This window comes from Manis javanica, chromosome 1, assembly GCF_040802235.1.
Source record: "Manis javanica isolate MJ-LG chromosome 1, MJ_LKY, whole genome shotgun sequence".
In the NCBI taxonomy this organism is placed as follows: domain Eukaryota; kingdom Metazoa; phylum Chordata; class Mammalia; order Pholidota; family Manidae; genus Manis; species Manis javanica.
In genome coordinates this window covers 152,993,099-153,015,995 of record NC_133156.1, presented here as the reverse complement: position 1 = coordinate 153,015,995, position 22,897 = coordinate 152,993,099, and the positions used below count along the sequence as shown (strand labels likewise).

Sequence of the window (22,897 nt, the reverse complement as noted above, 5' to 3'; positions counted from 1 at the left end):
TGAGAACTGACTGGTGGTTACCATGGGAAGGAGGTTGGGGTGGACGGGTACAGAGTGTGAGGTGGATAACGGGTACTAAAATCTGAATCATAGTATAACTTGATCATGGAGATGGTAGTACAGCATGGAGTATATAGCCAATGATTCTGTAACATATTCCTATGTTGACAGACAGTAACTGCACTATTGGGGTGAGGATTTAATAGTATGGGTAATTGGTGAATGACTCTGTTATATATTTGAAACCAATATAAGATCATATATCAATGATACTTCAATTAAAAAGATATAGGTTTGAATTTATAAACAACTTACAAATAAATGAGTTGTGATTAAAAAGTTCAAAGAATTAGATAACACAATTTTAGTTGGGAAAGAACTGCAACATACCATGAATAATGAAGGGCCCCCACCAGTAAGATGGCAAACTTCCGGCTTCTCTTCGGGGGTCCTCAGTTCCCGCCGGTGCCACCTGAAGCCCAATCACCTCTCAACCCCCTCCCAATCCCAGCACCTAGCCAACAGCCAACAGCCTCGTAGAAATGACACCTCAATCAATTCATGCCCCTTCCTATATAACCCAGCACCTTTCCCTAATAAAGCGGAATTCTCCGGTGAATTGCTGCTGTGTGTCGCTCCTTTCCTTTCATTGGTGCCAAAACCTGGGAGACGGGACACCCCAACTGGGCCCCGTCTTCCCCCTGACACCAGCGGCAGCTTGCCCTCGTCCTCTTTTTCCGGCACTGGCTCATCACACTCACCACTCCTCTCTGGCCTTTAGGTAAGTTTTCCCCCCAGAGTGGGCCACTCTTCCCCGAGCTATCGAGTGCCATGGACCATGATTGTCCGGCAAGGCCCTGACGCTCGGAGACGAGGAGGGAACTCTCCCCGCCTCAGGCCTTCACGGCTGTGGTGGACCCTCAGGCCCCTCCTCCGACAGCCATAAATCCCCGCCTCAGGACTTTATGGCTGTGGTGGACCCTCAGGCCCCTCCTCCGACAGTCATAAATGCATTCACCATCCCTTCCATCAGTGCTGAAACTTTTTAAGCAAAATTTCCCCGGGGTGGGCCACTCTTCTCCGAGCTATCGCAGTGCCATTCACCGTGATTGTTGTCCGGCAAGGCCCTGACGCTTGGGGACGAGGAGGGAACTCACCCCGCCTCAGGCCTTCACTGCTGCGGCGGACCTCAGGCCCCTCCTCCGACAGCCATAAATCCCTGCCTCAGGCCTTCACGGCTGAGGCAGACTCTCAGGCCCCCCCCTCCAACAGCCATAAACGAGGTGACTCCTTTGTGGATGAGAACGCTCCCTTTCCCCCACTCCTCCTTCTGCTCCGTCCGTCGAAAACTCCTAGCGCTAGGTACCTCGAGACTCCGGAAAACTGCCTTCTTAGGGAAGTCTGGGTGATGACCCACACTTCCTAAGAAATTCAGACTCATATACGAGTTTCTGCAGACCACCAAGGATCATCGGGGATGCCCTCTGTCTCCTTGCGGTCTGCTTCCAGTCCGAGGATCTCCATTCATCTTCCCCTGTTTGTCTCCTTCTCTGTCCTTTAGCCATGGGAGCCTCCTCATCCCTCCCTGAAAGTTCACCTCTTGAATGCCTGCTTAAGCATCTGGCTACCCTCTCCCTGACGCCTACGCCTGATATAAAACCAAAACTTCTCCATAAATATTGCTCCCAAGATTGGCCGACATACCCCCTAGACAATAACAACCAATGGCCCGCAGGGGGAACTCTTGATCCTAACATCACTCGCAATCTTTTTAACTACTGCCAGCGCCTGAAAAAATGGAAGGAGATTCCCTATATCGAAGCTTTCTGCCTCCTCCTCCCCCTGCACCCTCCCAAGTTCTCCTAGCCTGCAAGCCGCTGCCCCCGCAGAAGCCTCCCGTTCACTCCCTTCCCCTTCTTCTCCTACAACAGCCCTTCTCCCTTCCTCCGCCACCATCTCCTCCCCCATCTCACCTCCTCCGCCTTCGTCCCCCGGAAATTGAGCCTGAGCCTTTCAGCCCCTCCTTTAACTAGGTCCCAGGGGCCTCCTCCATCTTTGCCCTCATCACCTGTTTCTCCCCTGTTAAGGACCGCCTTTGTCTTCTCAAATGTTTGTAGGGAGAATGGGAAAGCACCTTCCCCCATGTCTGAATGCAGCATGGGAAAGCACAAGCTAGAGAACAACCGGAGCAGTCCTTAGAAGCTATCTGTCCACAAAAACATATCTTGCCAAGACTCCTCACTCTGAAAATAGGGAGACCTTGAAGATGTGTAGAAACACCGCCCCTGCTTCTAAATATGCCCTTCCCCCACTTGCCGATGTGGCAGGAATGGAGAACAAAGAACATTCTGTTTGCATTCCATAAGCAATTAACTGGAGCCCTGCTGTAGCTCAGTTATTAGTAGAGCATGGGACTCTTAAAACTCAGAGTCATGAGTTCAAGCCCAACTAGAGCCGCAGAAGCAAGCAGCAGGACTGCTAGCTGGCAACACGTGGGTCCGATTCTATCTTTCTTTATTTTCTTTGTCCCCCTTCTGCACTTCAGGACCTACTCGACTAGGCACGGCTAGACCACGTCACTCCCCCACAGACTGAGCCAGAACCCTTCAGTCCCCCTCAGACTCGGTCCCAAGGGCCTCCCAAAATTATCGCCCCCCTCCGGGAGGTAGCAGGATCCAAAGGCATCGTGCGTGTTCACGTCCCTTTCTCCTTAGGAGATTTAGCCCAACTAGAGAAACACCTAGGTTCCTTTTCCACTGATACCACGACATACATCAGGGAGTTTCAATGGACCCTCCAGTCTTACAGCCTCACACATCATGACATTTTCATGCTCCTGGCCAATACTCTCCTCCCTGAAGAGCGTAGACGAGTTTGGGACTTCGCCCAAACGCACACAACCGAAACCCACAGGACTGACCCCACCTATCCCCCTGGCCCCACTGCTGTCCCGGAACAAGACCCACACTGAGATTATAACACCGCCATGGGTCTCTGCTCTCGAGATATTTTTGCCTCCTGCTTAATAGCAGGTCTGAAAAAGGCAGCTCGTAAAGTAGTCAATTTTCAAAAACTCCAAGACATAATTCAAAAGAGAGACGAAACCCCCTCCAAGTTCTTAGACAGACTCACTCAAGCCCTATTACAGTATACCAGCCTGGACCCAGAAACACCTGAAAGAAGACATGTCCTTATGACATACTTCCTAGCTCAAAGCTACCCCAACATTAAAGCTAAACTCAAAAAGTTAGAACAGGGCCCCGCTACCCCACAGACTGAGATCCTAACAGTGGCCTTTAAAGTCTTCCATAACCGGGAGGAGGAGAAAGAACGCCATAAACAAAAGGCTGATCAGGCCAATTTCCAAATGTTGGCCCAGCTGATAAAACCACAACCTGGGCGCCCCTTTACAAACAAGCCCCCCCCCCACCCCGGAGCTTGTTTCAAGTGTGGAAAAGAGGGACATTGGTCAAGGGCGTGCCCCTCCCCCAGATCTCCTACCACCCCATGCCCCAGATGCCACAAAAAGGGCCACTGGGGGTCTGATTGCCCAACCACCCGAAGGGGAGGCTGGATGAACAACCCCCATCCTAAGCCCGCCGTGGTGGGGCTGGCAGAAGAAGATTGACGGAGCCTGGGAGCTTCTCGCCCGACCATTTCCATCACCAAACAGGAGCCCAGAGTTACTTTAACAGTAGATGGTAGCCCCATCTCCTTCCTCCTAGATAAAGGAGCCACCTTCTCAGTCTTGCGAGAATACTGGGGCCCTTCCACGCCAGCCATTACTCCTATAGTCGGGGTAGGAGGTAAACAGATGTTCCCATTAAAACCCCCACCTTTTTATGCACAATCCTAGACAATCCCATACCTTTCTCCCACTCCTTCCTGGTTATGCCCCAGTGTCCCATCCCTTTACTAGGACGAGACATCCTTTCCCTCCTCCACGTTTCCATAACTATATCCACTCCCACAGCCCCCAGTACTCCCTTTCTGATGGCCCTCATAGCCGACGACCCACCTCTACCCAATGAAAGCTCCGGTTCCGCCCTCATACACCCTGTAAATCCCAAAGTTTGGGAAATTACAAGCCCCTCCGTAGCCCTATGTCCCCCTGCCTCTATCAAATTACGTGATCCCTCTCAGTATATCTGTCAGGCCCAATACCCCCTAACCACTTCAGCCCTCATAGGCTTCCAACCCATCATTCAAGATCTCTTAAACAAAAATTACCTCAGACCCACTCACTCCCCATTTAATACCCCCATATTAGCTGTTAAAAAAAACCAACGGATCTTTACGCCTTGTCCAAGACCTTCGCCTCATCAACATAGCCGTTGTCCCTATCCATCCCTTAGTTCCAAATCCATACAGCCTTTTATCGCAGATCCCTGCCTCGGCATCCCACTTCTCAGTCCTAGATCTCAAGGACCCATTTTTCTATCCCTCAAGACCCCTGCTCCCAAGATTTTCTCATCTTCACCTGGACGGACCCATACACAAGACATTCTGAACAACTCACTTGGACACTTTCGCCACAAAGCTTCCGAGATAGTCCCCATATTTTTAGACAGGTCCTAGCTCAGGACCTCAAACAGTTTCATCATGATCACTCCAAGTCCACCTTATTATAATACATGGACAATCTTCTACTCTGCAGTCCCTCATGGGGACAGTCTCAACTTGACACTGCCTCCCTTTTTAACCTTCTAGCTTCCAGAAGTTACCGGGTATCCCCCGTCAAAGCTCAAATCTCTTCCCCTCCTGTCACTTACCTCAGATTCCTTCTATCTCAACAAAGAAAGTCCATTACCTTAGACAGAAAATGGCTCCTCTCTGACCTGCCCATTCCCAAAACCAAGACAGAAATCCTTTCCTTTCTGGCCTGGCTAGATATTTTAGAGCGTAGATTCCTAATTTCTCCCCATTGGCAAGACCCCTATATGACCTCAGCAAGAGCCCCCCTAAAAAACCATTATCCTCCTCACCCCGACACTCCTTCATTAAGCTCCATCAAGCCCTTGTAGAAGCCCCAGCTCTCCATCTTCCTGATTTGTCGAAGCCCTTCTCATTATACATTCATGAGAGGTCCAGTCAAGCTCTAGGAGTCCTAGGGCAATATTATGGCCCATCCTTTGCCCCAGTAGCTTATCTCTCCAAGCAATTAGACCCCACAGTTCGGAGATGGGCCCCCTGTCTACGAGCATTAGCTGCTAGACAGCTCTTGTAGAAGGCAGCTCATAGACTGACATTCAGGGCGCCCCTTACCATTCTGTCCCCACATTACCTAAAAGATCTCTTAACCTACAAAAGTTTACAGACTCTCCCTCCCTCCAGACTCCTGACCTTACTGTCCTCTTTCCTCCAAAATCCGGTTCACCCCCTTTGCCATCCATACCCGAATCATGACTTTTTCCTCCTTTACTGTGCTCTCGTTTTTTTTTTCCTCATTCCTATTGTCTTCCCCACCACCCCAGCCTCCTTTGTATGGCAATTCAAAGTCAGACAGACTTACACACAGCATCAAACAAAAGTTACTGCCCTCATTGCCACATCAGACTGCCCTCTGAAAAGCTGCTCTGAGCCTTTATACCTCCACTTTCCTCCCTCCACTGAAGTGTTCACTAGCAGCTACCCTTATTCTCCCTACCTCTGCTTCCTCTATGACCAAAAACAAGCCTATTGCAGGCGATAGCCAGACACCTACAAGAGATGTCCCTACTGGTCTTGCGCCATTCACTACATGGGTAACTTCCAGTACCCACAGTATTACTCCTCCAACCGTTTCATGAAATATCCCAAGGGCTCATTCTCCTTATCAATCCCAGATCCCTGGGACTCTCGATGGGCCGCTGGAGTCACAGCCTCAGTTTACTACGGGGGGTCCTCAACCCCCCATGGTACCCTTCATATCTCTCGAAAGTATGTTCCCTCTCATTCCCAGATCTCTCAAGTTGCATCAGATATCAGACATTCCGAAAAAGTCATTATCCAAACTCTTGACGGCACCTCTTCATCTTCTTATCCCCGCCCCTCTTTCTATTTCTCCTACTCTTCATTACAGCTCATTCATGACACCACCATCTTTCTCTACCACACCCTTAACACCACCAGTTGTTTCTTGTGCACATCACTACAGCGCCCACTGCTGGCCACGGTGACCCTTAATATTTCCAACTACTCCTTCCACGCAGAAAGACAACCCCTCTGCCCCCTGGCAGACATACCCCTATGGGAACCAGAATACGCAGATAATCTCACCATCCACCACTGTGTAGGCCCAACTCCACCCCCCTCCAGCGCACTTCACTGCCTCTCTATCTACACCCCTACCTCCGGCTCTAAGACTTTCACACAACCGGGACACTTCTTTTAGTGTAATGGCAGTCTTTTCAACTCACTGCCTCTCAACTCTGATACACCCTGCATTCTCGTCATCCTAATCCCACAGCTTACACTTGACACTTGACAGTATGGCAGAGCTCCAACCTCCCTTGCCCTCACGCACAAAAAGAGCTGCTTTCCTTCCCATTATCGTCGGTATCTCTTGGATCACGTCAGCCATTGGAGCAGGGTTTTCGGGAGAAGCCTTGGGTCACTCTCTATGGGCAGTTAGAGATCTCAACGCCAAACTTGAGGGAGCCCTGACATCCACTGCTGATTCCCTAGCCTCTCTCCAAAGACAGGTCACTTCACTAGCTAAAGTCACCCTTCAAAACCGGCGGGCCCTAGATCTGCTTACAGCCGAGAAGAGCGGCACCTGCGTCTTCCTCCAGGAAGAGTGCTGCTATTACATCAATGAATCCGGCATTGTAGAAACTGACATTACCAAACTCACCGACCTTGTCTCCAGTCTCCACTCTGCTTCCAATTCCAACCCATTCTCGTCAATACTAACAAACCCCCTCCTCACCTAGCTCTGGCCCATTGCAGGCCCCATAATAATCATTCTTCTCACCTGTCTCTTCTTACCCTGTATAATAAAGTTCATCAAATCCCAACTCAGAAAAATCTCTAATCAAGCTTTCAACCAGCTTTTACTCAGGAACTACCAGCTTCTGGCCACAGAAGATCCCTCACCCTCATGTGACCTCCTCACCACACGCTGAGATGGACCCCTCTCTCCACTGGAAACTGTTCCTGGAAACAATGGCCACAGACGCCTGGCTCCTGACACCCATATCCTCTTGGCACCATTAGAATCAACAGGTCCTCGACCTATGGTTACAGGGAACCTTCATTGATTCCACACCGCTAGACACCTCTTAGCCGCTACACACCTACTCGTCCTTACTGTAGGGAGTCCTATCAACCCTTTCCTCCCAGTCCTCAAGCCCTCACTCCCTTCTCCGCCCCTGTTCAGCAGGAAGCAGCCAGAGAGAAAGCAACGTCCACAACCCCATAGAGGAGAAAGGGGGGAATGAAGGGCCCCCACCAGTAAGATGGCAAACTTCTGGCTTCTCTTCGGGGTCCTCAGTTCCCGCTGGCGCCACCTGAAACCCAATCACCTCTCACCCCCCTCCCAATCCCAGCACCTAGCCAACAGCCACCAGCCCCATAGAAGTGGCACCTCAATCAATTCATGCCCCTTCCTGTATAACCCAGTACCTTTCCCTAATAAAGAGGAATTCTCCGGTGAATTGCTGCTGTGTGTTGCTCCTTTCCTTTCAAATAAAATTAACAATTGAAACCTAATTTTCATTAAAGTGTAGGAAAATAAGTTAACTAAAAGATAGGACAGAAGAAAAATCCAGCTGTAACACAGAGAGGAATGACAAGAATTGACAGAGTGTAAGAAACATTTATGTAGTAATCAAGACAATTTGGTACTGGTACAAGAACAGACCCATAGACCAATGGAACAGACTAGACAGCTCTGATATAAACCCAACCATATATGGTCAATTAATATATGATAAATGGGCCATGGACATACAATGGGGAAATGACAGCCTCTTCAGCAGCTGGTGTTGGCAAAACTGGACAGCTACATGCAAGAGAATGAAACTGGATTATTGTTTAATGCCACACACAAAAGTAAACTCAAAATGGATTAAAGACTTGAATGTCATGAAATCATAAAACTCTTAGAAGACAACATAGGCAAACATCTCTTGAATATAAGCATGAGCAACTTCTTCCTGAATGCATCTCCTCAAGAAAGGGAAACAAAAGCAAAAATGAACTCATGGGACTACATCAAACTAAAAAGCTTCTATACAGCAAAGGACACCATCAACAGAACAAAAAGGCATCCTACAATATGGGAGAATATATTTGCAAAAGACATATCTGACAAGGGGTTAACATCCAAAATATATAAAGAACTTACATGCCTCAACACCCAAAAAGCAAATAACCCAATTAAAAAATGGGCACAGGATATGAAGAGACAGTTCTCCAAAGAAGAAATTCAGATGGCCAACAGACACATGAAAAGATGCTCCACATCACAAATCATCAGGGAAATGCAAATTAAAACCACAATGAGATATCACCTCACACCAGTAAGGATGGCCAGCATCGAAAAAACTAAGAACAACAAATGCTGGCGAGGATGCAGAGAAAGGAGAACCCTTCTACACTGCTGGTGGGAATGTAAGCTAGTTCAACCATTGTGGAAAGCAATATGGAGGTTCCTCAAAAAACTAAAAACAGAAATACTATTTGACCCTGGAATCCCACTCCTTGGAATTTACCCAAAGAATATAAGTTCTCAGATTCATATGCACCCCTATGTTTATCACAGCACTTTTTACAATAGCCAAGATATGGAAGCAACCTAAGTGTCCATCAGTAGATGAATGGATAAAGAAGATGTGTTACATATACACAATGGAATACTATTCAGCCATTAGAAAGAAACATATCCTACCATTTGCAACAACATGGATGGAGCTGGAGGACATTATGCTCAGTGAAATAAGCCAGGCAGAGAAAGATAAAAGCCAAATGATTTCCCTCATTTGTGGAGTATGACAATGAAGCAAAACTGAAGGAACAAAATGGCAGCAGACTCAGAGACTCCAAGAATGAACTAGAAGTTACCAAAGGGGAGGGGTGTGGGCAGGTGGGTGGGGAGAGAGGGAGAAGGGGATTGAGGGATATTATATTTAGTACACATGGTGTGGGGGATCATGGGGAGAAGGCACATAGTGAATCTGTTGCATCTTGCTGCACTGATGGACAGTGACTGCATTGGGGTATGGTGGGGACTTGATAATATGGGTAAATGTAGTAACCACATTCTTTTTTCATATGAAACCTTCATAAGAGTGTATATCAATCATACCTTAATAAAAAAATTTTAAAAAGAAAAGAAAAGAAACATTTATGTATACTGGAAATCCAAAGAGAAAAGAAGACAGAGAATTTGGAAAAAGTAATATTTGAAGAGATAAGATGAAAATTTTTCAGAAATATGAAGATACAGATTCAGAACAAAGGCAAAAACACTACATCAGACATAGAGAAAACAAAAAATATTAAAGTCAGAGGAAAAAATTTTCAAAGAGGAACACTAAAACTGATTTTGGCCTTCCCAACAGACACTAAGACAGAAACAAATGAAACAACCACCTTAAAAGTTGTGAAAGAAAATAACCATAAATCTAGAATTCTATACCCAGAAAAATTTTCCTATAAAAATTAGTGCAAAATGAGGACATTTTCATATAAAAATGAAACAATCAACAACATAGAAGTAAAATCAATACTAAACAGTTTTGCAGTCAGAAAAAAAAATCCCAGATAGAAGCATGTATGAAGAATGGAATGAAAAGGAATGTAAAGGGTAAATGTGATAAATAAAAAATAATTATTTACAACACACTAAAAAATATAAGTAAATAAATAAGTAATAAAAATTAAAATGTTGGTGATTTTTACAAGTTAGCTGCTAGTTTTCTAAAAAGTTGTCTGAGATCATTTTTCTAGTCCCCAAGAAAGTTACTCATTTTACAACCCTGTGCAATGTCTGGACTTACAGACATTTTCTCAAGTCAGCTCATTATAGAGACAATTTGTTTTTCTCAAGTTAGCAAACTTTTCCTCCCAAGTTATGTGTAGTGCCATAACAAGTAACTGCAAATCCCAAAGCTAACTGACTGACTTTATTAGAGAGCAAATAGTGACGCACTCATCGTGGATTCATCAGAACTCAGTGATATTCCATTGTGGCTGTACTGGCTCTTGTTGGTAAAATTGTAACATTTCCAGAGTATCTCGCCCAGCTTTAAGTGCATTTGCATATCCTCAGGAGTCAAGAGAAGTTACCGCCATGTCAATGGGTAATTACCTGGGCAACCGAGAGTGTGTCTGAACCTGAGAGTTTAAGGGGAGAGGCTGGTTCACTTGCTGGCTTGCTTCTTCAGGAGCAGAGGAGAGAGACGAACCTGGACTGCAGTTCATAAGCAATAAACGGGTATTAAACTTTATTTCTCCCTCTGACTGATTTCGGTTCTTAGAGGTATTTTGCCCCAGAATTTCCTTTCCGCAGACTTACACCTGGCATAGTCAGCTGGGTGCCTCTGAACCCAAAATCTGTCATAATGGGCGTGACCTTTGGGAGGGCTGCTCCTGTGGGTGGTAGGGAGGCCCCAGCAGATACAGTAACAGACAGTGCTGTTTCACCTGTTATCTCCTCAGCTGTGGGGCTTCCAAGTTGGGAATGCCAGTGGGAACTGGTCTATGGTAAAGTACCTCTTAGAGGGGTGGAGCCTTCCACAGAACTGAGGAAGGGTAGAAACTCCAGAAGCTGCAGAATTAGCCCTCCATGAGTTGGAAGACTGAATGGAGACCTTAGGGGGTGGTGTAGCAGCTGGCATTGTAGGTTCTCTTTTCATCAAGATAGTGAAAAATGTTATACAGGAAAAAGAGAGGATTATCAAGAGGTTTAGTGAGGAGATAGAGGGACTTAGGCAGCAAAGAGACACACCTCAGTATTGCTTGGAGGAGCTGGGCGATAAACTGTGGGGTACTATTAAAGAAGAGAGACAGCTACTGAAAAGACAGCTTGCTTCAAGAAGACTTGATACGGCAAGGGGGGAGGCAGCAGGAAAACCTGTGTTGCAGGAGGCCATGGAGGAGAGAGAGGGAGAGAAAAGACTAGTGCCTTAAGCCCCGGAAATGGTGAAGGAGGAGCCATTGGTGGAGAAGCCCAAGGGAGAAGAGGAGAAGGCAGGGCCATGGGCACATCTGCTACCCAGGCCACTGCCGGAGGTACCATCTTCTCCTGTTTTGAAGGCCTGCCCAGCTGTAATTAAGAAAATTAAAATGAAACAACCGTGGGCTCCTCACGGGGAGGAGCAGCCCCCTCCCCAGGTTGTGGAGCACTCCATGCTCTGCCCCTATACCCAGGATGAGCTGGTGGACATGAGCGTCCGGTATAGGCAGAGGCCATCGGAATCTATGCCTACATGGCTCTTAAGTCTCTGGGATATGGGGGTGAAAAACTTTGTGTCAGGTACTGAGATGAGGGGAATAGCTTCCCTGATGACTCATTCACCCTTCCCTCTGGCAGTGGTTGCAAAATGCCCATAATGCCTCTGGGAATCAGACACTCCTGGAATGGCTGACAGCTGTCATCAGGATAGTTTGGGCTAATCAGGGTGATTTACCATATTTTCCCAGTAGTTGGAAAATGTATGCAGAGCTCCAACAGGTACTATGGGAATTGGGTATGAAAAACATCATCTATAACATGGATCCCCAGGGCCCTGATGAGGAGGTGTTCACTATAGGAATGAGAACCTGGTGCTCCCTACAGCTCCCACATCTCTCTTTTGGCTCCTAGTGAATATTCTTGCCCCCTACCTAGGGCAACCCATAAGTGAGGCTACTCATACTTTAGCAGACCTGGGGGTGGTTGAAACAATAAGGGCAAGGAGAGAAGTACGTGCTACAACTGAAAGGAGAGGTGCAAAGGGCCCTGTGAAGGTCTCAAGGAACCAGATGTGGGTTGATGTGATAAAGGCCAGTGTAGTAAAAGAAAAACTCGATGGGCAGCCCAATAGAATATTGTTAGAACTGTGGCACTAAACTAAAAAGCCAGAACAGCAGTGCCAGCCGCTGAGGTCCAGGACACAGAAACTAGAGTCAAGGCCTCATGCCCGACCTGTGTATCTGCAAAACTCATGGGAGACAGTACTCAGGATTCGCCTGAGGCCTTGCCCCCACAGGAGGATGATTGGGCATCACAGTTAGACTGAGGGGGAGTCAAAGTCCCCCCACCTTGGTGGACATGGTGGGGACCAGAGGCCACATGTTGAATTAGCAATTCATTGGTCCCCTGTGAATGTATGTGTCCTGGTGCTGGTGGACACAGGAGCTCAATGTTCTTTGATTCATGACAACCCTGAGCATTTTTCCAGGACCCTTGCTATGATAGATGGCTATGGGGATAAGGGAATTAAAGAGAAGAAAGCCCAAATCTCACTGGGGATAGGGCATTTACCCCCAAAGGAGTATATCATGTATATTTCTCCCATCCCTGAATATATTTTACAAACCACTGCAGGTGAGTTCAGACTGAGGGTATATGTAGTAAAGGCAATTTTGAGGGGACATGCTAAGAACCCACCCATAGTTCTGCCTGTAGCTCAGTGGATGACAAATATTAAGAGGTATAAATTGCCTGGGGGACACAAGAAAATTAGAGAAACTCTAAAGGAGTTGGAGAGGGTGGGCATCATAAAGGGCACTCATACTCCTTTTAATTCCCCAGTGTGGCCAGTGAAGAAGCCGGATGGCTCCTGGCGTGTGATTGTAGACTACAGGTGATTGAATAAAGCCACACACCCTTTGCATGTTATTGTCCCTCTATATCAGACATTCTGCACACCCTCAGCCATGAACTGGGAACGTATCATTATGTAGTAGACCTTGCTAATGCTTTCTTCTCTATTGACATAGCACAGGAAAGCCAGAACAGTTTGTCTTCACATGGGAAGGCCTACAGTGGACATTCACTGTCCTTCCGCGGGGATATCTCCACAGTCCCACTGTCTGTTATGGACTTGTAGCTCAGGACTTGGCCACATGGAAGAAACTGCAAACGGTGTGGCTGTATCACTACATTGGTGATATTATGCTCATATCTGGTTCTCTTTCAGATTTAGAAGGGGCAGTTCCTAGACTGTTGCAACATCTACAGGAGAAAGGATGGGCTGTGAACAGCACCAAGATTCAGGGACCTGGTTTGTCTATGAAATTCACGGGGGTTGTCTGTTTGGGTAAAACTAAAGTTGTTCCTGAAGCAGTTACAGACAAGGTCCAGGCTATTCCCACCCCATCTCTATGGCAGTATTACAAGAGACTTGGGGTCTTTTAGGCTACTGGAGAGTGTTTGTCCCACACTTGGCACAAATTCTGAAGCCCTTATACCGGTTGGTACGAAAGGGCATGAAGTGGGTCTGGGATGAGACATGTGCAGCTGCTTTTCCTGCTGCCAAGTGGGCAGTCAAGGTCATACTGACCTTGAATGTAATAGACTCATCAAGGCCCTGTGAACTAGATGTTCATGTAACCGAAGATGGTTATGGAGGGGGCTTTGGCAGTGGCTTGAACGGACATGTCAACCCATTGGATTCTGGTCACAAGTATGGAAAGGAGCAGAGGTCTAGTACACCTTGATAGAGAAGGGACTGGCTGCTGTGTACCATGCCTTGCTGGCTATGGAGCCCATTGCTGGAACAGCTCCAACCAAGGTTATAACCACCTATCCCATCGCAGGATGGGCGCAAGACTGGACCCAAAAGCCACAGAGTGGTGTGGCACAGACACCTACACTGGCCAAATGGGGTGCATATTCACAGCAGTGCAGCGCCCTCTCCACTAGCCCCTTAAGTGAAGAACTCCAACACTTATTGAGGCCAGTGACCTATACCAGTGGAAAGCAGGAAGAACTTAATTTTGAGCCATTGGTAGCCACTGGTAGACTCCTTATTAGGAGGGAAAATGCCCTATACCTGAAGATGCTTGGTACACACATAGTTCCACTTGTGGGAAGCCCAGGAGGTGGAGGGCTGTGGCTTTCCATCCTAAGACTGAGACAATATGGATGGAGGATGGAGAGGGGAAGATCAGCCAATGGTCTAAGTTGTGGGCAGTATGGCTCATGATCACCCAGGAGCCTTCCCACATAGTTATCTGCACTGACAGCTGGGCTGTCTATCAGGGCTTGACCCTGTGGCTACTGACATGGTATCATGCCAACTGGATGGTTGGTCACCAGCCCCTTTGGAGGCAAGAGTTGTGGCAAGACCTATCAGCCTCTGGTCTAAGACAGTTACTGTATATCATGTGACTGGCCATTTGCCTTTGGCATCCCCAGGGAATGATGAAGCAGATACAATGTCCCAGGCACACTGGCTAGAAGGAAGGCCTGCCTTTGACGTGGCCCAACTGGCTACACCAGTGTTTGCTGCACGTGGGGCACAAAATAATGTGGGCTGTAGCCCGTTGGTGGGACTTGCCTTTGACCTTTGAAGAAGTCAGCAGAGCCTGGAAGGAGTGCCTTGTGTGCTCTAAGAGGGACTCATACCGAGTCTCACAGCAACATGGGACAATAATAAGGGGGCCAATACCCCTTGTCAGGTGGCAAATAGACTATATGGGGCCTCTGCCCATATCAGAAGGATATCAGTATGCCATGACTTGTGTGGTCACGGCTATTGGACTATTGGTTACTTTTTCTGCACATTGTGCAGATCAGCAAACCATCAAGAAGGGCCTGGAGCGTCTCTTTGCAGCCTCTGGCCAGCCACAGGTGATTGAGAGTGATGAAGGCACCCACTTTACTGGACATGTGTTACAAGAATGCAGGTGCAGCAATTAGGAATAACGTGGAAATTTCATGTACTATATAATCCTACTGGGGCAGGTATGATGGAGAGGTACAACGGTTTATTGAAATCTGTCCTGAAGTTGGACATCAATAATGTACGGGGTTGGTCAGTTCACCTATGAATGGTGCTGTGGCATTTGAAGGAGAAGCCACGTAAATGAGCTTTGAGCCCTGTGGATATGCTCACACACGTTGCTGCCTCTCCTATACAATTTTATGTCCAAAACAAAGAAGAGCTATTGAAGCCAGGATATGGCCAGCAGAGAAACATCCTGCTGTCAGCCCCTACTGCATTAAGCCCTGGAGACACTGTTGAGTGGACCTGGTCCTGGACATTTCAACACATGAAGCAGCAATGGCTGGCCCTTCTGGCACCTTGGGGGAAAGGCCTGGAAGCTGGCCTCGTGTGTATTCTTGGAATAACAGCTGAATGGCCCCAAAGGTCACGGTAGTGTACCCAAAACGTCCAGGAGGTAAGAGCATCTTGTGGGAAAGTTTTGTTTTCTCTTTATAGTCAGTGCATGTACCTCCCATAGGCCTATATACTGACCCATCTGAAACTCCCACAGGGAGGAGGGTGAAAGCCTGGTATACTAGACCAGGACGAGATCCCATTCCTGCCACTGTTTCATCACAAGACCACTCTCTTGCATGTATCCTACCTGATGGACAAGATTTGCCTATGCTGGTCTGTCTTGCCAATGGGTTTCAGCCCTAGGCAAGTTCACTATGGATTCAATGTGACTAAAGAAATTGACAGCAAAACGTTCTTTGGGATGAAAGTGTTTATTTTTTACCCAGCTTGTTCTCCCAGTGGTAGGTTGAGCACTAGCATCTCTGCCTCCACCCAGAGCACGGGGCTGAGCTCTCTACATATAGTGCTATAATAGTTTATTGCCTACAGGTGTGGAAGCAGTAGCCTAGCAACATGCTGGTTACATCATCAGGTGGTTTAAGTTCAGTGAGGATCTTGGCCATAGGAACCTCAACTTCTTCACACTCCAACTCCCCAGGATTCTCACCTTACAATCTACATGCTTTCAATCTTCCACAATGGTCCCTGTGTGAGGAAAGCTGGAGCACTGTAACCAGATTCCAAAATAGCAACAGAGGATAACAACTTAGAGATAACACAAATGAAGATACTGCAAGATCTTGATATAGGTTACAAAAATTATAATAATCCTCAAGCCAGAGGAGGTTCCTAATAACAAAAAATTTATAATAATTCTCAAGCCAGAGGAAGTTCCCAATCCTCAAAGACTTTAGGGGCGATAAGACACGTTTTAATGACACCAACATAGACAAATCTTGTCCATCAGGTAGGATGCATGCAAGAGAGTGGTCCTGTGATAGGACTGTAGCAGGAAGGGGGTCCCTTCCAGGTCTAGTATACCATACTTTTACTCCTTCCCTGTGGGTTACTGAAGGGTCTATGTATAGTGCTACTGGAGGTGCATGCACTGGCTGTAATGATAAAACAAAACTCCCTGGTAAGATGCTCCTACCTTCTGGCTGTTCAAGACATACTACTGTGACCTTTGGTAGCTACTCCTTCCCTGTGGGTTACTGAAGGGTCTATGTATAGTGCTACTGGAGGTGCATGCACTGGCTGTAATGATAAAACAAAACTCCCTGTAAGATGCTCCTACCTTCTGGCTGTTCAAGACATACTACTGTGACCTTTGGTAGCTACTCTGCTGTTATTCCAGGAATACCCAGGAGGCCAGTTTCCAGTCCTTGTCCCCAAGGTGCCAGGAGAGCCAGCCCTCGTTGGTGCATGTGTCAAAAGGTCCAATGCCACATCCACTCGTGGAGTCTCCAGGGTTCAGTGCAGTTGGTGCTGGCAGTAAGATGTTATTCTGGTGGCCGAACCTCAGCTTCAGTGATTCTTCCTTGGTTTGTACTTGCAGTTGTATAGGGGAGGCAGCCATATGTGTTAACATGTCTATGGGGCTCAGGGCTCCCTTTTGGGGTCTCTTGTTCAAACGCCATAGCACAAAGTCCCCACAGACTGTTGGTATTTGACATTAGTCCGAATTTTAACAAGCCATTGTGCCTCTGTATCATGCCTGCTGTGGTAAGATTGTATGGCACATGAAACTTCCATTTGATCCCCAGCTGTCACAGCCATTCTTGCAGTGTATGTCCAGTAAAATGGGTGCCCTGATCACTCTCAATTACCTGTGGTTGGCAGCAAGGAGACCCTCCAGGCCTCTGTTGGTCATCTGCTGGTCTGCACAATGGATAGGAAAAGCAACCAGAAGTCCAGTAGCTGTGTCCACACAGGTCATCGCATACCGATATCCTCTGACACAGGTAGAGGCCCAATATAGTCTATCTGCCACCTGATGAGGCGTTTAGGCCCCTTAGCTATTGTTCCATTTTGCTGTGGAACTCGGTGTAAGAACCTTTTGGAGCACACAACACACTCCTGCCAGGCTCTACTAACTTCTTTGAAGGTCAAAGGCAAGCCCCACCAACAGGCTACAGCCCACATTGTCTTTTGCCACACATGCAACAAATGCTACATCAGAGGCAGGCTTTCCTTCTAACCAAGATATCTGGGCCAATTTACCTGCTTCATCATTTCCTGGAGATGCCAGTGGCAAATGACATGTCACATGGTATTCTGTAAATATTTTAGTCTGACCACAGGCCCGTAAGTCTTGCCACAATTCTTGCTCCCAAAGGGGTTGGTGACCAACCAGCCAGTTGTCATGGTACCAGGTTGGTAGCCACAGGGTCAAGCCCCAATAGACAGCCCAGCTGTCAGTGCAGACAATGATAGGGGAGGGCTCCTACCTGATCACAAGCCACACGGCCCACAACTCTGCCCATTGGCTGCTCTTCCCCTCACCATCTTCCATCCATATTGTCTCAGTCTTAGGATGGAAAGCTATGGCCCTCCAATTTGGGGGCTTCCCACGGCTGGAGCCATCTGTATACCATGCATTTTTGGTATAGGGGCTCTTCCCTCCCAATAGGGACTCTTTGCTACTAATGGTTCAAAAGCAAGTTCTTCCTGCTTTTTACTAGTATATGTCACCTGCCCCAACAAGTGTTGTAGTTCTTCACTCAAGGGGCTACTAGAGGGCACTATGCTCCTATAGGTAAGCACCCCACTTGGCTAGTGTGGGTGTTTGTGCGACACCACTCCTTGACTTTTGGGTCCAGTCTCGTACACACCCCAAGATGGGATAGGTGGTTATTACCTTTATCAGGGCCAGTCCAGTGATGGGTTCTGTAGCCAACAAGATGTGATACATGGCAGCCAGTTGTTTTTCTATCAAAGTGTATCGTACCTCTTCCCCTTTCCAGAGCTGTGACCAGAATCCAATGGGTTGGCGAGTTCATTCAAGCTGCTGACAGAGACCCCAGCCATAACCACCTTCAGTGACATGAACATCCAGCTCGCAGGGCCTTGATGGGTCTATTACACTCAAGGCCGGCATGGCCTGGACTGCCTGTTTTGCTGTAATAAAGGCAGATGCACATGTCTCATTCCAGTCCCACCTGATACCCTTTTGTACCAACCTGTATAAGGCTTCAGAATTTGTGCCAAGTGCGGGATAAACTCTCTCCAGTAGCCTAGAAGACCCAGAAACTCCTTTAGCAATGCTGCAGTTGTAGAGGTATGAAAGGCCTGGACTTTATCTATAACTGCTTCTGGTATAACTTTGGTCTTACCCAATCAGACGACCCCCCAAGAATATGACACAGAAACCAGGTCCCTGAACCTTAGTACTGTTCACAGCCCATCCTTTTTCCTGTAGATGTTGCTGCAGTCTAGGTGCTGCACCTTTAGGTGTGAAAGAGAATCGGATGTGAGCATGACATCATCAATATAATGGTACAGCCGCATCATTGGCAATTTCTCCCATGTAGCCAAGTCCAGGGCTACAAGTCCATGCAGATGGTGGGGCTGTGGAGGTATCTCTGTGGAAGGACAGTGAAAGTCCATTGCCGTCCTTCCCCCGTAAAGGCAAACTGTTCCTGACTTTCCTGCTCAATGTCAATGGAAAAGAAGGCATTAGCAAGATCTACCACATAATGTTATGTTCCTAGTTCATGGCTGAGGGTATCCATCAAGCCTGCAATAGTGGGGACAGCAGCATGCATAGGGGGTATGACTTTATTCAGTTCTCTATAATCCACAGTCATACTCCAGGAGCCATCTGACTTTTTTACTGGCGACGCTGGGGAATTGAAAGGACTATGGGTGGGCTTTGTAAAACCCACCTTTTCCATCTCCTGGAGATTTTCTTCAATCTCTTTATGCCCTCCAGGCAGTTTGTATTGTTTGCTTTTAGTCACCCTCTGAGGCACAGGCAAAGCTATGGGTGGGTGCCTAGCATGTCCTCTCAGAACTGCCTTCACCACACGTACACCCAGTCTAAACTCACCTGCAGTCATCTGTAGCCATAGACCCTGCAGGATATCAATCCCCAAAATATACTCAGGGATAGGAGATATATACACGGTATACTCTTTGGGGGATAGATGCCCTATTCCCAAAAGGATCTGGGCTTTTATCACTCTGATAGCCTTACCCCCGTATCTATGATAGTGGGGGGTCCTGGGGAACCACTCAGGGTTTCCATGAATTACTGAACATTCAGCCTGAGTCCACCAGAGCCAGGACACATTGTATGTTCACTGGGGACCAATGGATAGCTATTTCAACATGTGGCCTCCAGTCCCCCTCCCCCCAGGTCCATCAGGGTGGATACCTTGACCTTCCCCTCAATCACACTGTGTTCTCCAATCACCTTCCTGTGTGGACTCAAGTGAGGTTGGCTCGTTCTCCAGCAGGAAGTCTTGCAAACACACAGCCAGACTTGTGGCTCTGTCTCTGACCTCTGCCTCTTTGGTCTTAATGGCTGGAACTGCTGCTCTGGTTTCAGCTGTTGCCATAGCTCCAGTAAGATCCTATTTGATTTCCCACCTAATTTCCTTCCATCTGCTCCTGCCCGTATTAAATCAACCCACATCTGAGTCCTCATAACCTTCATAGGGCCCTGTAAATTCTTATTGTGAGTAACAGGTCTTCTTTCTTTCTGGATTCTCGTTGCTTCTGCCTCTTCTAAGTCTGCTACTGTACGTGTCACCTCGTTTATGGGATGCCCTAAGTGAGGGGAAAGAATGGCCAATAGAGACCCAAAGAGGGATGTAGGAGCCACTTGAAGTACAATATTTCTCATCCCAGCAGTGAAAATCTCTTCATCTGGGCCTTAATCCTCTGGACTGCAGATGGCATTTCTTATGCCTAGCTCTCATAGCACCTGATGGAGCTCAGCATATGTTTGTCATCTAACAGGAGAGGATGGCAGATCACCCAGATCGGTCCACACAGCACTAAGTGCATCCATAATCTATTCGAGGAGGGAGTGACTCCCTGGGGTCTGATGTGCATTTTGTAATCGCTGCCTCAAGGCAGACTGCACTGTCAGGGAAGACAGCTTTCCCATCACTGATTCCGACAGAACAATTCCATCCACCCCTAAGTCCCACAGACGCAGGAGCCAAGCTGATATTGACTCTGAGGGCTTCTGCCTAAACCGGGAGACCAAATCCACCAGCTCAGCCTGACTATAGGAATAGACCATAGAATGCTCCACGACCTGGGGAGGGGGCTGCTCCTCTCCTTGAGGAACTTTAAGCTGCTGGGTCTTTATTTTCTTTACAACCACTGTGTGTGCTTTCAATACAGGAGATGCCAGTGCCTCCGGCACCACCCCTTCAACCTTCCCCAGCTCCTCCATTTCAGGGGCCGATGGCACCTTTCTCTCCACTCCCCCAAGTGCCTCCCCTGCTACTGTGCCTCACAGCAATGCTAGCTCAGTCTTCAGAAGCTCTCCTACCTTCAGCTCAATGCTTTGCAGCTGACGTTCTCATTCCACCGCCGCCTGTGCTTCCCTTGGGAGTTCATCTTTTTCCTTGATTGCCTCTTCCTCCTTCAGAACACCTGGCAGCGCTGTCATCTTGTTCTATAAAGAATTGTTTACCTCTCCAATGGCATCTTACTGCCGGCATTCTCATGCTGCCTCCTCCCACATCAGTGCCATTTCCTTCTTCAGGGAATCCACAGAAGTTTGCAGCTCAAGTTCTTGTGCTGCCATTTATTGGGTCTGTCTTGCCAATGGATTTCAGCCCCGGGCTAGTTCGCTATGGATTCAATGTGACCAAAGAAACTGACAGCAGAACACTCTTTGGTGTCAAAGTGTTTATAACCTAGCTTGTTCTCTGGGGGTAGGTCTAGCGCTAGCATCTCTACCTCTGCCCAGAGCCCTGGGCTGAGCTCTCTATATAGCACAATAATAGCTTATTGCCTGAAGGTGTGGAAGCAGTAGCCTAGCAATAGGTCAGTTACATCATCAGGCAGTTTAAGTTCAGTGTGGATTCTGGCCATAGGGACCCCAACTTCCCCATATGGTGTCATTAAAACATGTATCTTATCACCCTTAAGGTTATTTTCTCCTAAGGTCCTGGTGGCCTGAAGCACCCCCCAGGCTGCAGCTGCCACCTGATGATTGCTCTGAACCCTCAGCTACTGCCTGCGTATGGAATGGATGAGCTATGGACTTAATCTGCATAAGACTTTGAACCTAGCTGAATCCTCTGGCTTGAGGATTGTCATGATTTTACTGCTGATGCTATTGTTATGTCATTAGTCTGGTCACGGTGGTGCTCCTTTTCTCACCCAGGGACCATTGCTGAAGAAGGGGAACGAGTAGATTGTAAGGAGATTTCTGGAAGGGTGGCCTGTGGGTAAAATTGTAACATTTCCAGAGCAACTCACCTGGTTTTAGTGCATTTGCATATCCTCAGGGTGGAGAGAAGTTCATCTCCATGTCAGTGGGTAAATACCTGGGCAACCGAGGGCATGTCTGAACCTGAGAGTTTAAAGGGAGGGGCTTGCTTGCTTGCTGGCTTGCTTCTTCAGGAGCAGGGGAGAGAGATGGCCCTGCACTGCAGTGTATAAGCAAAAACCAGGTTTTAAACTTTATTTCTCCCTTTCACTGATTTTGGTTTTTAGAGGTATTTTGCCCTGGGATTTCCTTTCTCCGGACTTACAGCCCTGCTTTTTTTCTGGTATCAATTTTGTCCCCAGGCTGCGTTCCATCCCAGTGGCAAATGTCTACAAACAGCAATTAGGGCTGTATGTTTCTTAAGACATAGTCAAAGAAAGAGAAAATATTATCACTAAACCAAAACAGGAAGAAAAGTCCCAGACCTCACCTACTGTATACAGATCATGCACCGCCCCAAACCAATCCCAGCCGAAGGCCCGGTGCCACACTGTGAGAGCAGCAGAGGCTCCGAGGCCCCCGTGGCGTCCACAGTGACTGCTCCTCCTCTATTTGTACCATTTATGGGATACTACTGCATTCTTCCATGCTTTCCACCCTATCAAACTACAGGAAACCAAGAGTTAACAGGCATTTGTTGTAAACATTAACAGGAAGGTAAGGGCAACAGCAAACAGGGAGGCTTCTGGAGAGCTGTTGGGACGCTGCAGCTTGCGGACGGGCCCCAAATAGAACCGTCACCCCTGTGAGGCTCGTCTAGGCCCAACCCGGGGAGAGGCCACCCACCTTCTCACCGCGAGAGCCTGGCAGAGCCCCGGCCTGAGACCTCCCGCAGCCACGAGGGCTGCGGGCAGGCGGCCTCCTTCCCGAACAGTCTGGCCGGGGCGGCTCCGCGGAGCTCGGCGTCTCAAGAGCCCCGGAGATCAGCTGTCCGTGCCAGGCCTCCGAGACTTCCCCAAAGAGCCAGGTAACGGCAGGCGCCTTGTGGGGACCTGTCCCTGGCATATTTTCCCGTCACTCTCCCACGACTGTATAAACTTGCAAGACGTGGCCCCGAGGCGCGATATGCACGCTCTCACAGCCTATCCCCGAGGCGCGATATGCACGCTCTCACAGCCTATCCCCGCGGCGCAGGGCCACACCCTCCTGGGTTCGGCCCCGCGGGCGGCTGGGAGCGGAGCTAAGCCGGCACGGTGGGCGGGGCGCGCGCGGGGAGCCGCCTCCAGGATGCAGAGGCGGAAGC

At 48.1% G+C, this 22,897-nt stretch overlaps 1 long non-coding RNA gene across 8 annotated transcripts in view; it reads right to left on the bottom strand.

Annotated features, from left to right (window-relative positions):
- Positions 1-22,794, bottom strand: part of LOC118971893 (uncharacterized) — a 60,514-nt gene extending 37,720 nt beyond the window's left edge. For 2 of the 8 annotated variants that reach the window (XR_005060630.2, XR_012132277.1), the window contains exon 1: positions 20,707-22,733. This is a non-coding gene — a long non-coding RNA (uncharacterized lncRNA). Of the gene's footprint in view, positions 1-10,294; positions 10,397-20,706 lie in introns of all 8 variants that reach the window. The other 6 variants (XR_012132284.1, XR_012132285.1, XR_012132279.1 and 3 more) reach the window with 6 other exon arrangements.
- Positions 22,795-22,897: the final 103 nt, after the last annotated feature.